The sequence below is a fragment of the Pavona decussata genome, unplaced genomic scaffold (assembly GCF_977016875.1).
Source record: "Pavona decussata unplaced genomic scaffold, jaPavDecu1.1 SCAFFOLD_416, whole genome shotgun sequence".
Classification (NCBI taxonomy): Eukaryota; Metazoa; Cnidaria; class Anthozoa; order Scleractinia; family Agariciidae; genus Pavona; species Pavona decussata.
Window position 1 is genome coordinate 1007661 of NW_028145778.1, and position 12340 is coordinate 1020000.

Below are 12340 nucleotides of genomic sequence, written 5' to 3' on the forward strand. Positions count from 1 at the left end.
ATTTAATTAAAATTAACAAATTCACAGAAAAACTACCAGCGAATGAATAAACATAAAAGATTATAGACTTTTTCTGTTTTGGTCACGTGATCATGGGCGTGGTCTGATGACGTCATTTTTCCATTTGAGACCGATGTCCATAGGCATACCTGCAAAACGACTACTGATCGTCAAAAAGCGATCACGGAAACTTTCCTTGAATTTCCTTAGCAACGACCTTGAAAAATACGTCAGAGGGCCCTTAAACTCCTCTTTTCCTAGTTCGATGCCTTGAATATTTGTTGTACGAATAGCAGTTGCTAGAACTTCAGCAACAATAATAAAAAGATAAGGTGACATCGGATCTCCTTGCCTGACCCCTCTCTGTATCTTAAATTGAGAAGTGCACGTTCCATTGTTTATGACGCAGCTAGATATGTTTTTGTAGAATGTTTCTATCCACCCTTTTAAACTTGGCCCAAAACCAAACACATCTAAGCATTTTACCATGAATTCCCAGTCAATACTATCAAAAGCTTTTTCGAAGACAATGAAGAGCAATATCCCTGGTATGTTTTGTTTTTTCGTGTTATCCATAACATCCATAATTGATCTAGCTGCTTCACCAATAAACCTGCCTTTAACATAGCCCGTTTGATTACAGTGAATTATTTCTGGGAGGGCTTTAATTACCCCAATTTTGCATGTACATTAATTAGGGATATTGGTCTCCAGTTTTCCAAATAATTTCTGTCCTTTTCTTTCTTTTCAATTAATGAGATGACAGCCTGCTTTTGAGAGTGAGACATTTCTTTTGTGATAAGCCTCATGTGCAATGTTCTGTGTTAGTGTTGTGTTTACTATTTCTGTGTTTATCATATTGAAAACATGTTGAGACAACACCTGTGGAACAGTCTAGCAGAGTGATGCAAAACATTTCATGTACATTTTCCACACACTGGAAAGCTCTCCCCTTCGAATTTGGAAAAGGATTTGAGAGACATTTGGAGTGCACCCAGCAATGATTTTATAGAAAGTGTCTTCCTAGCTGATTTCATGGATAAAGAGAAACTGTATACAGCTAGAATGGTAGATATTGATATTGGACCAAATCGATGGATATCTATGGACCATACCTTAAAAGTGGCCTGTAACATTGGAATAAAGAGGAAATCAGATAATAAATGGGAAACACTATATGACTCACTATTCTGCGTCATGAATGAAAAGGGACAGCTAATGGGATGGCAGTTTACTAAGGGGACTTCCTTTGAAAATGTCAGGAATCTCTTACAAGGAATTAAGGGATGTTGCGACAAAAAGAAACAGATTGTTCAAACTTGTTATGTTGATAACTGCTGTACTTGGAGAAGAAAACTTCAAAGTGTTTTTACACAAATTGCCTTGTTAAAGGGAATATAAATTTTCTTTAAGTTATCAGGAGGTCCACGTCATGAGAGTTTCAGTTAATTGGTGGTCAACTGTTCTTAAACCACCTTCTCCCCTCTCCCAATACAACGTGTGGGCATTCTATACAGCCTTACAGGGGCACAGTCACAGGGGTTGTCACTGTTAAGGTCAAAGCTGCAGAAACAGTTATAACTTAGTACCTTTACCAATACAGCTATTTCAATTAACGTTGTCGGTTCAAAGCATGAAGCTAAAAGACAAGACCGAAAGTTTACGTCGGATTTTTATGAATAAATTCATCAAAATCAGTCATGCCTGGAGAAAACAATAGGTTGTAATTAGCAGTACAATGACCTGCACGTGCAGGGATGATTTTGATGAAATTATTCATAAAAAATAATCCCACAAAACATTGCGGTCTTGTCTTTTAGCTTGATTGTACTCCGACAACGTTAATTGAAATAGCTGTATACAAGATGCATCTGCAAAATTACAAGGAATATGTTAAAAACATTTTGTTAGGAAGAGCAAGCCATACCAAATTATTGGAAAATTCCTTTAAACACAGTTACACAAATCTTTTGTAAATGATAGCGTTAATGCAATAATAACAAGCTCCGGTAACAAAAGTAGACCTTTATCTTTGGGCTTCCGTTATTGATGCAAATAAATATCTTAGCTTTAAAGGTAACCTGAATAGCATTACACTGTCTTTAAAGCGTTATTGTGGAAACTTTACTACTCTTTATTGGCATTAATTTCTCAAAATTTATTCTCAATATCATATAACTATTTAAACAAAGAAAAATGTTTATATACTTATATGGGTTCACTCAGTTGCTGGAGTTTTAATTCAAGGAGGGCAGTTGGAGCAATCTTACTTCTGCTCGGCTTCTTATTGTTTCTGTTAAAAATGGCACATAATCATGACCGTATCATGTTACTGTTAGTGAAATTAAAATGTGTGGTTCCAGAAAATATCTACACTCACCCCATGAATGGCCATTGGGAATTCGAGGGGTATTGGGGGTCTCAAAAGCCAACACACGTTTTTAAGGAAAGCATGAAGCTGAAAAGGAATCTCCGGATGTGTGTGTTGGGGGGGGGGGGGGGGGTGGTTCCAACCAAAAAACTCATATTCAGATAATTTCTTAAACAACACAATTTTAATTAAGGTTGTTGATGTCAAATAATATTATTGAATTTTATAAGCTGATAGCTGTTGTTTATGTTGTTTTGGAATACAGTTTCTGATTTCGAAAGAAAGTGGCCCATCACTAGTAAGTGTTTTGGTAAATCAAAGAATGTTGTTTAAAATGGTGAAACCTTTGTCGAAAATAAAGTCAATAAGTAAACTAATTTTAGACAAAAATAGTCAAATAAAGTTGAGTACAGTAATGCATGATGAATCTAACAAGTAAGGGCATGTCACTTACAAGTTGGGGTAAATAAAAACAATTATTGTATTATGTGAACAACCAATCAAGGGAGAGAAAAATAAACCTCATGCTAAATGGGAATAATTGTTATTCTTGTTAATTGTGTTTTAGAGTTTCATCCAGCATATGTTTGGCAACAACTACATACTCCATCTCCAGGAAGTTGATAGTTTGTTCATACGTATAAACTTGCTATCACTTGAGAACTGTTTTGCACCCAAGCAGAATACGCAAGTAGAATGTACAGCTACACAAACCAATTCAATCTTACTTGTTCCTTAAACAATGTCTGGAATGCTTCATTCTCACTTAGATAAAGCATAACTTTCCTTGTAACTTGCTGCAATGTTTTTGGATGAATACTTGCATTATCAACTAGTTGTTGAAATTGCACGTGAATAGTGGTAATGTCAATGTCAGTGCTAGGTAACTGTGCCTGAAGCAGTTGAGCAAGAACAAGTTCCTCACTTAAGGTCCATCGAAAAAACAATGCCTTGACATGGTCTCTTCTTCATCAACTCACTTCCTGACATGGTCTCTGATGTCATCTGTGCTGGTCTCCTTTTCCTTGTACCTGTGCTTGATCTAGTTTTCTGTTCTTGATAAATCTTTTTTCCATACGGGTTTTCACAGCCCAGGCATTGACACTTGTCTGTGCAACTTCTGACCCGTTGGAAGCACTTACATCGTTCTTTAAATTGGTCACATGAGACAATGTCTTTCTCATTCTTTTTCGCCCCCTGGCCACATCGACAAAACTCATGTTTGTTCTGCAGTTCATCAGTTTTTTCAACTTCACAGGATGGCTCCGAGTGTGTTATTTGAGTAACAGCATCATAATGCCCCACACCTGATTGGTCAAAGGCAACGAAAATTGGCATGCATTGAATACAGTCCCTCGGGCTAATAGGCAAGACTGGTAAATTTTCCATCTGTGCGAAAACAACAATTGGGAGACACAGTACATTTGCCATTGCCAGAGGCATTGAATTGCCTAAATCAGTTGCAAAGTGCCCATCAACTAAAAATGCCTTTGCTTCATCTCCAAATGTCTGGCTGCCAGTAAGAAATGGACTGTAGGAGGCAGAATGTGCTAACCACTCTTCGACAATAAACTTTCTCAGTCCTGCACATATACCATTTATGTCACCGTTGTTTATCAACCCCAGCGCATCAAGGTGTTTGATAACATCACTTGAGGTAGACTTATTTGAGATGATGCTATTTTTTAAAGCATGGGCTACTGAGAGAAAGAAACAGTTACCGTTGGGTGCAGAACCAATCCTAACCATGTTGTAATTTGCTAAAACATTGTCTAGAACAGAAGATTCTCTTTGGTTTGGTAGATCAGAGTTTAGAATTGCTAATGAACTACGTGCAAACAATACGACGTTTGGCCGGAATTTTTCAAATTGGCCAACTGACTGTATATATGTACAAAGTTCCTCCATAGTTTTCGAAGAGCTTAACACTCTGGCTCTGTGGCTCTCACTGAATGAGACTTGTGGATGGGTGAAGCTATCTTCCTCATTGCAGCACTCATTTTCATCTGATCGGGAGTCAGAAGAATGATCAACATTTAAAGAGTTAACCCTTGCAGCCACATCAGCCGTTGAGTTCTCTTGGCCTACATCTGAATTAATCTTTTCCATGTTATCAATTTCGGACAAGTTAAAACGGTGTATATCCGGAATGAAAAGCAATTATCAACAGAGAAAGAGAAAAAGAAGATAAGAGTAATACCCCTGTTGAATCTCATTTTACATCGATGGGAAAGACTTCGGAGGGTTGCAATGAAGTGTTTGGAATTGAAGCTGTGTACCCTATCTCCTTATCTTTAACATTAGTCAAAACAAGTTTCCTTGGGAATCCCGTTCTCTGCCCTTTCACTGTTCCACATGCATGCACATCAACATTGGCACGGTCATCAAACAATTTTTATCAGAATAACGACACATTTGAGTTTACAAGACATGTTTCGGTCGTGCAACGACCATCTTCAGTTGAAAGTAGAATTAATTTGAAGTTACATTCTATTGTACACTGTTTTGTTACCTTTGGCTATTTCGTTACATTCCTTATTTATTACACGTTTGCCATTTATCTTTGTTCAGCATTACATTATAAATTCAAATGTAACTTCAAATTAATTCTACTTTCAACTGAAGATGGCCGTTGCACGACCGAAACATGTCTTGTAAACTCAAATATGTCGTTATTCTTATAACAATTGTTTCCAGTCTGCTTCTTTCCAGATCTTTCATCAAACAATTCAGGACCGGTGTAATAATTGTCAGTAAATAAATGGTGACCTTTGTTCTGAAATTTCTCCATTAGATCTTTTACTACCCTTGAGGAGAGGTTGACTTCTGTAGCATTTTCTTCCTTTCCATAAAGTTTGCAACATATCCAGATTTTGCCTCTGCAAATACGAAGCACTTGATTCCAAATCTGATTGGCTTGCTTAGTAAAAACTGTCTAAAAGACAGTCTCCCCTTGAAGGGTATCATGCTTTCATCAATTGATAGTTCTCTATCCAACTGATAGTGGGATGTCAGGTTTGTCAATAATAAATCAAGAAGGCTTCTTACCTTGAAGAGTTTGTCATGCCCAGGCTGACCCCTTGGTATGGCTTTATCTTCATCACAGACATGTAAATATCAAAATATCAAGACAAACCTGTCCAACGCTCATGACCTCACCAAAAGATGGAGTCAGGAACAACCAGTCTACTTTTCTCCAGTACTCTTCTACTCTAGACAACCTCAAAATCCCCATTGTTACGCACAGACCGAAAAAAGCTTTCATCTCTGACAAAGTCACATTCTTCCACTGTCCCTTGGCTCCTGCTTCTACTTTTCGTTTGGCATTTAAGTTTGTCATTGGCACGAACAAATCAAATATTTCAGGTGAGAAAAACTGTTCAAAATAGTCAATAGGTTTTCCCATTTCTTGGTGCGAAATCTTCTTTCCATTGGAATCGACTTGACAGATTTTAGCGGTTTGTACATGTGCCTCCACCAGCTGATCGACCACGTGCGCTAACTCGCCGTCTTGTTCCTCGTGTTTTTGAGGTCATTTCGATGGTGGTTTTGATTTTGCTGTTCGTTTTCTTTTTGAACCATTCGATGGAGCAGCAAAAGTGAAGAAAGAAGGTCGTGGCATTTCCCTCTTATCACAAAAATTGCTGCTTCGCTAGAAAAATCCTGATTTTGTTCAAAGCTTTGGAAAGCCTTCTCACTTTCTCCGTCACTTTCTTCTGTTCCTAACTCAGAAAATTCACTATCGGAACTCTCTCCAAGGTTTTCATCCGATTCAGATGCCCAGACGTGGGTTAAAAGACGTTCCATATCTTCGCAATTGTCTGCTTGAAATTGCGTGGCCGCCACGATCGCGCACGATAAATATTTTCTTGAAAACACACGGCTTGCATAGCAAAAATCGCAGCCGAGTTCTTGTTGAGACTATGTACACTGCTAATCATAAATAGAAGTGTTCCCACAGTTATTCATGACAGAGGTCAACTTCAAGAGTTCTAGATTTTTCCTGAGGTCAATCAATCTCGTACTAAGAGTCCCCAGGCTCTTTGGCCAGCGGTTTGTCGCCAGGAGAGAGACTGGGGTATTGGAATTTTATTACCACGGGATATCTGCGGTAAAACAATGCAAACTGCTACGGGACAGCCAGTCAAAAAATTTAAATTTTTTCGAATTCTCCAGAGTCTCTCCTGGCGCCCACCCGCTGACCAAAAAGCCTGAGGACTCTGGGTATGAGATTGGAGGTCAATGGGCTGGTCCATTATGACTTTGTATAGAGAAGAAAACAAAAATGTGTCCATTGACCATATATTATTTCTTTTTTCCTTTGATCCCCATTTCGCTGCCAAATGTAAATAGGGGAACCAAGAATACAGTGCTGTCACAAATAATTTGCATAATACACAAGTATCAGCGTCAATTTTGATTGAAACTCAATAATTTATTGGTATGAAGTAACAAATAAATAGTGTCTAGCCATCCAGAAAAAAAAAGCATTATACACTAATAACGCAGCAAACATACCTTATTTCTGCAAGGTTTCGCTGTCGAATCACACGTGCATCTGGAGCCACATTGAAGACCTTCGCCCTTGTAAGGGCAATCACGATTAGATCCACTTGTCCTTTTCGTGGAACATGTGCTCTTACATGAGCACGAAATTCTACTTTCCTATAAATTGACGATGTCATTGATTTCAATTTATCCACAATAATGAAAACAAATTCCCCACCTTCAACCTATGAACTTTCGCAAAGAAACTTACCACATGTACAGTCTCTGTTGAAGACTCTCTACTGGCCTCAGCATTTATTACAAGGAATACCATGCAAACACAGCGGTTTATGGGACGGAAAAACAATACCAACTCCAAAAGCGCAAAATAGCTACGGCTTCAACGTGTATTATAAGGAATATTAGCCGAGAGCGAATTAACGAACCAAATTCAAGTTGGCAGACCGATGAAAACTTTGGGACTTAATCGTGTGTCATCATGCACCCTCGGCCGTGACACTGTTCCCTTAATGAGGGAAAGCAAAGCTGAAACAACAATCACAATGTGGCCAGACTAGCCAGTGAAGCCGTCAAATACCATTTAGAATAATCATCATTAGAGACATAAGCAAATGTACAGTGTATTATTACTATCTTCTCAGAAGAAATAAAAGCATGTAAATAAGTACATGTAATTCTAGTTCAAAGCATGATAAAGGAATCTACAGTTAGAGAAAAATTTGATTCCAGTTTAAAAAAGAAATTCCACCCACCCCCTACTCTCCTTATATGAAAGTCTGGATTTACTGGTCTCTTTAAATATGGTTTAGCTATACAGGCAACACTGTAATTATGGTGACCTTTTATTCATGATCAGTGTAAATTATTATTTTTATGCCTTAGGGTGGAAATACAAGACATAGTATTTGCTCACTAGGTTTCAGAAAAGGCATTTACACTTATAATTATTGCGCAGTTAATTTTTTGGCTGGTTTTGAATTTGATAACCATGCAGCTACGTCAGTGTCAAGACCAATACATGCATTGTTTTCATGGATAATTTACCTTCCATGATCGCCCTTGACCAAGACACCTTTTTTGTCCTCCATACTCATGAAGGACCTGCTCAATCACCCTATCAAAAATTCCCCTGTTGTTGTCTGAATTTGCGCTGAAAAGGAAAAAAATACAGGTAGTATGTCAGTTGTAATCCAATTTTGATTAAACATTTCACTTGCTCCCTACAATTTGCTCAGTACTTTGGAAGGAAACATTAAGAAACAATGAACCTTATTTGTTTTTAAACTAGAATTGTTACGGTTTTATAAAATCGATATCGATTTTGAAAATCCATGCAGATTTGTCCAGTTGTACTCTGGCATGCTTGTATTATCAATATGAACTACAGGCGTGAACAGCATATAAGAAGGGAAGAGAGGGTTGCTCCCTGCCCCTTAGACTTAACCTTAAATTAAGCCCAAAACTTGCCATTTTCCAAACCCATATTCAGACCTATTGTAACTGGGAATGGGTCTCTGTTTAAATATGTTAGTATTCTCTTGCACTCTGCTTAACAACCACACTACATCATAACAGAGGGAAACAACCCACGGTGAAGTACAGGGACTGCTTTAGTCTGCACAAAGCAAATGAAGCCAGCAGCAAAAATATAATGAAAGAGCTTGCCCATTGAGTCTCAAGGTCTCCTAATAGTAAAACAAAAGAAATGGGAAACCAAACAGGGGAACAGCAAGCGTTATCTGAAATTGTACAACAAGTAATTAAAATGGCATTAAAAGCAATTCACGTGACACACTCAGACATCAAGCCATGGCCTGGCCAGTACCTGATGCATGCGCATAGCCATATCACCTGGGAAATGACAGCCATGGAATGGCATTTTAATTACACAACCACCCCTACACTAATCCCTAGATAGGTGTAATGCACAGATGAGGCTTGTGAACAAAGGAAACAAACAATACATGCATATTTATCACATCACAAAGCTGGAATGTATATTTCTGCAGACATCAACCTCAACTTAAATATGTACCGTGTGCAAGGGTGAAAAGACTATGGAATCCTCAAGTGATGACGTCACAAAAACTAAATTAATTTTGTGAATTCAGAAAGAAAATGATAAAACAGACACACTTGCCAAAAATGATCAATCGGCATTTTCTTACAGCTGAAGAGCGAGATATTATTGTTATACTCTGATGACTCCATATAAATCCTTCTAAATTTGACTTGGGTCATAACATTATGACCCGAGTCAAATTTAGAAGGATTTGTATGGAGTCATTAGAGCATAACAGTGCTAACATCTCAGAGCAAATTTGCCTTTACATCCTGATTTTTGGCAAGGAAGCGTTTTTATCTTGCTCTTTCTGAAATCTCAACAAACCCAATAATTTCAAAACTTCAAATATTTGTGATGTCACACTTTAGGACTCTATTATCAATACTTGTCAATGCAGTATATATTCTGCTGAGCGGTAATCAGACTCAGGTTTGGGAAGGATAATATTGCTAAAAATTCTACACACGAGCCAAGCATAATAGTATTACACAATAATAATTATTGTGTAATACTGTACTTATACCGTACTTATACTGTAATACTGTAGTTATTGTTCCTCTTTGGAGAAATTACAGAGACTCACTTTTCATCTAGGTGAAATCCATTGAAATCCTCCCTTTTGATCAGGACTCTGTATAATTTCCTGACAGATCTCTATTAAACAACAAGATGAAAAAATATTGTCTGATGTTTTAACAGGCTAAACCTCCTCTGCTAAAGGACTGTCCTCGTTGTTCCCCTCCTGTTTACATACTGTAGCTCAGCCAAAAAAACTTGTACTTGTGTCTAAAGTCTTAACTTTACTTCGCAGAGCAATTGCAATGGAACGACCGCCAAACTGTCATTATTATTGAGATAATTATTTAAATGCGTATAATTTATGCAAACTTTGGGCGCCAAAACTTATTTCAAAAACAAAGCGATCTATACCGAATTTTACGGGTCAACGCGTCATGTTGTTCTAATATGCTGAATTCAATATAAAATTATTTGATTTCCATGCATATGCAGTATTTATGTGATTAAAAGGTGCAATTCCTCTACTTACTCTACAAGCAGTGGGAACGGCAATGTTCCTCGAGTCTCTTGCTCGTCTGCGGAGATTTCTTCCACGAGAAATGCCTGGAGTTTCACCCTCCTTTAACCTCTGCTTAATCCGGTTGAGTGCTTCTGCTTGGTGCTTGTTTGTCTTTTCGTGCTCTTGCCGCAGCCTTTCGTTCTGTGCGGCAAGATCACGGTTGCTTCGTATGAGTTCCTCTAATAGAACGACGCAATCGTTGGACATAACAGAACGTACTTGGCTGATCTCATCTTCCATTGTGCAGTTTACCCGAGTGTACAAGAACAATATAAATACGATATCTAAAAGCTCAGAGGAAGAAAAAACGTTCAGAAGTGGGCTCAAGAGCAACGAGAGCAAGGGTCAATGTTCTCTCAACGAAGACGAAGAGTTTTTGTGCGCTTTTTTTTATAAATGTCTCGCCTCGCTCGGGTTCTGAGATTCGCTGACCCGTAACACAAAGGCTCAAAAGGCGATTCTACCGATATCGCACAGCGGGGAACACACGAGCCTGACATGAGTTGAAGGTTTTGCGCAAATCCAAGGCTTCAAACGTGAGATTTTAGGAGGTAAGTTTGACGTATTCTTTTGTATTTTCTTTGCATACAGCGATGCACGTAGTCTTTTCCCTTGAACAAACCAGACAACATTGCCAATTTGCATCTCATTGAACACAAATAATATGGCAGTGACCTAGCTAGATGTAAATAAGCTTAGATGTATTCTTAAAGGTTACATTATGTATGTAAGACTTATACATATGACTGTTTAAAGCCGGCTTCACTGCAAGGGCCATCGATTACATTTAAGCTTATGATTTCATGGCTTGCGAGGCAAGCCAGACATTACAGTAAATGTATGGGATTTTTTTGGCCGACTTTGAACCGCTGTAACTCCACCACGGAGGCACGTTTTTGATAGCGAAAATGGCTTTTGAAAGACATTTCTACTGAGATTATTTTCTTGAATTATAAAAAACAGATTCAGGTTACAACGACCATAAACGAATTTTTAAGATTTCATACAAACCCTTCTGATTATGCAAGTTACCGCGAAATTAGAAGCCACATAAGAAAGTTTATAATTCCAATTTACGGACTTTGTACCTTCTTTAATGGCCTAATTTTCTGTTGGATGAATGATATCAACAAAACTATTACAAATAGTGGCAAATGTTGGAAATCCGCATTTTGTGGCGGCATTAAAGCGGTTCAAAGTCGGCCAAAATACCATACTGTACATTCACTGTAATTTTAGCCGTTTTTGCCCCCAAACCAAGATGGCATCAAAAACCGTGGAAAGGTCTGTTACATTGTAGAGGGCGTGAGAGGGGCTGTAATGTCCCAGCAGGGGGGGTACTCTGGATTTTTTGGGTTTAAAATTTTCGATTTTCTGGGAATTTTTGGTTAAGAAAATTTGGGAAGAGCTGCTCGATTAAGTAGGGAATTTTTTGGGTATTCAAAACAATCTGAGGCGTTGTGGTAGTGCCCGGCCGTGTAGTTTAGTTCTGTGAATAAAGTACAACCAAACTTGTTTTGCAGTTGTTTTAATATTTAATGCATTACAATTTGTCTGTTTCATAAAACTGGTTATACAATAGTCCACAAAGTGTCCCATGGTGTATTCAACAAGGCTTTAATTCGATTATTATTATTTTTTATGATTTGTAAATAACTTAGGAGATTTGTTCGTAATGTTCTTGCCTGGGGTGGTCTTAGAGTTGCCATTCATAATGTTATTGTTGAAAGAGATGTTCTTGGGTGTCTCTATCCCGGTGTTGTTAGAATGCATGACTACCAGATGAGGAAAAGATAAATTCAGATGGTATGATGAAAAAACAAACAAAAACATTCACTTTCTATTTTTTTTTTCATGTTATATCATTTAATCATTTCTGAAAACTTTTAAGGCCTGGAGATTCGGCATGGGATTTTTTCAGGGTTAATTTTTGGTCCAGGGATATTTTTGAATTTTTTTGGAAGCCCTAGGGATTTTTTTGGGTTTTGATTTTTTGCCCCCATTCGATCATCCCGTCACTTGAAATCCGGAGTACCCCCCCTGGGGATAATGTACTGTATCCGAATATTAAGCTCATAACTTATTTGCGGGACATCATGATGATTTTTCAGAATTTTTTTTCAATTTTTTCCCATAAAAAAATTTTCCCCATAAAAAACGTGATTTTTTTGAGGGAATGAGTGGTTATCAGAGCAAAATAGTGAGGAAATTTATGTAAAAGGCAAATACATGCAAGTCTTCTTGAATTGAAACTGTGACTCTCTCTTTGGAAACCCTAACATGGTCAGAGTACCAATGGCTTACTGGTTTAAACTTG

General features: G+C 37.9%; 1 protein-coding gene and 1 pseudogene across 1 annotated transcript in view; one reads left to right on the forward strand and one right to left on the reverse strand.

Annotated features, from left to right (window-relative positions):
- Positions 1-7310: 7310 nt before the first annotated feature.
- On the reverse strand, positions 7311-10263 carry LOC146450951 (uncharacterized; annotated as a pseudogene).
- A 1140-nt stretch (positions 10264-11403) lies between these two features.
- Positions 11404-12340, forward strand: part of LOC146450952 (uncharacterized) — a 1307-nt gene continuing 370 nt past the window's right edge. Inside the window, exon 1 of the mRNA XM_085099807.1 lies at positions 11404-12340. This exon is cut by the window's right edge and continues 370 nt beyond it. The gene's annotated coding sequence lies outside the window, so the exon portion shown is untranslated.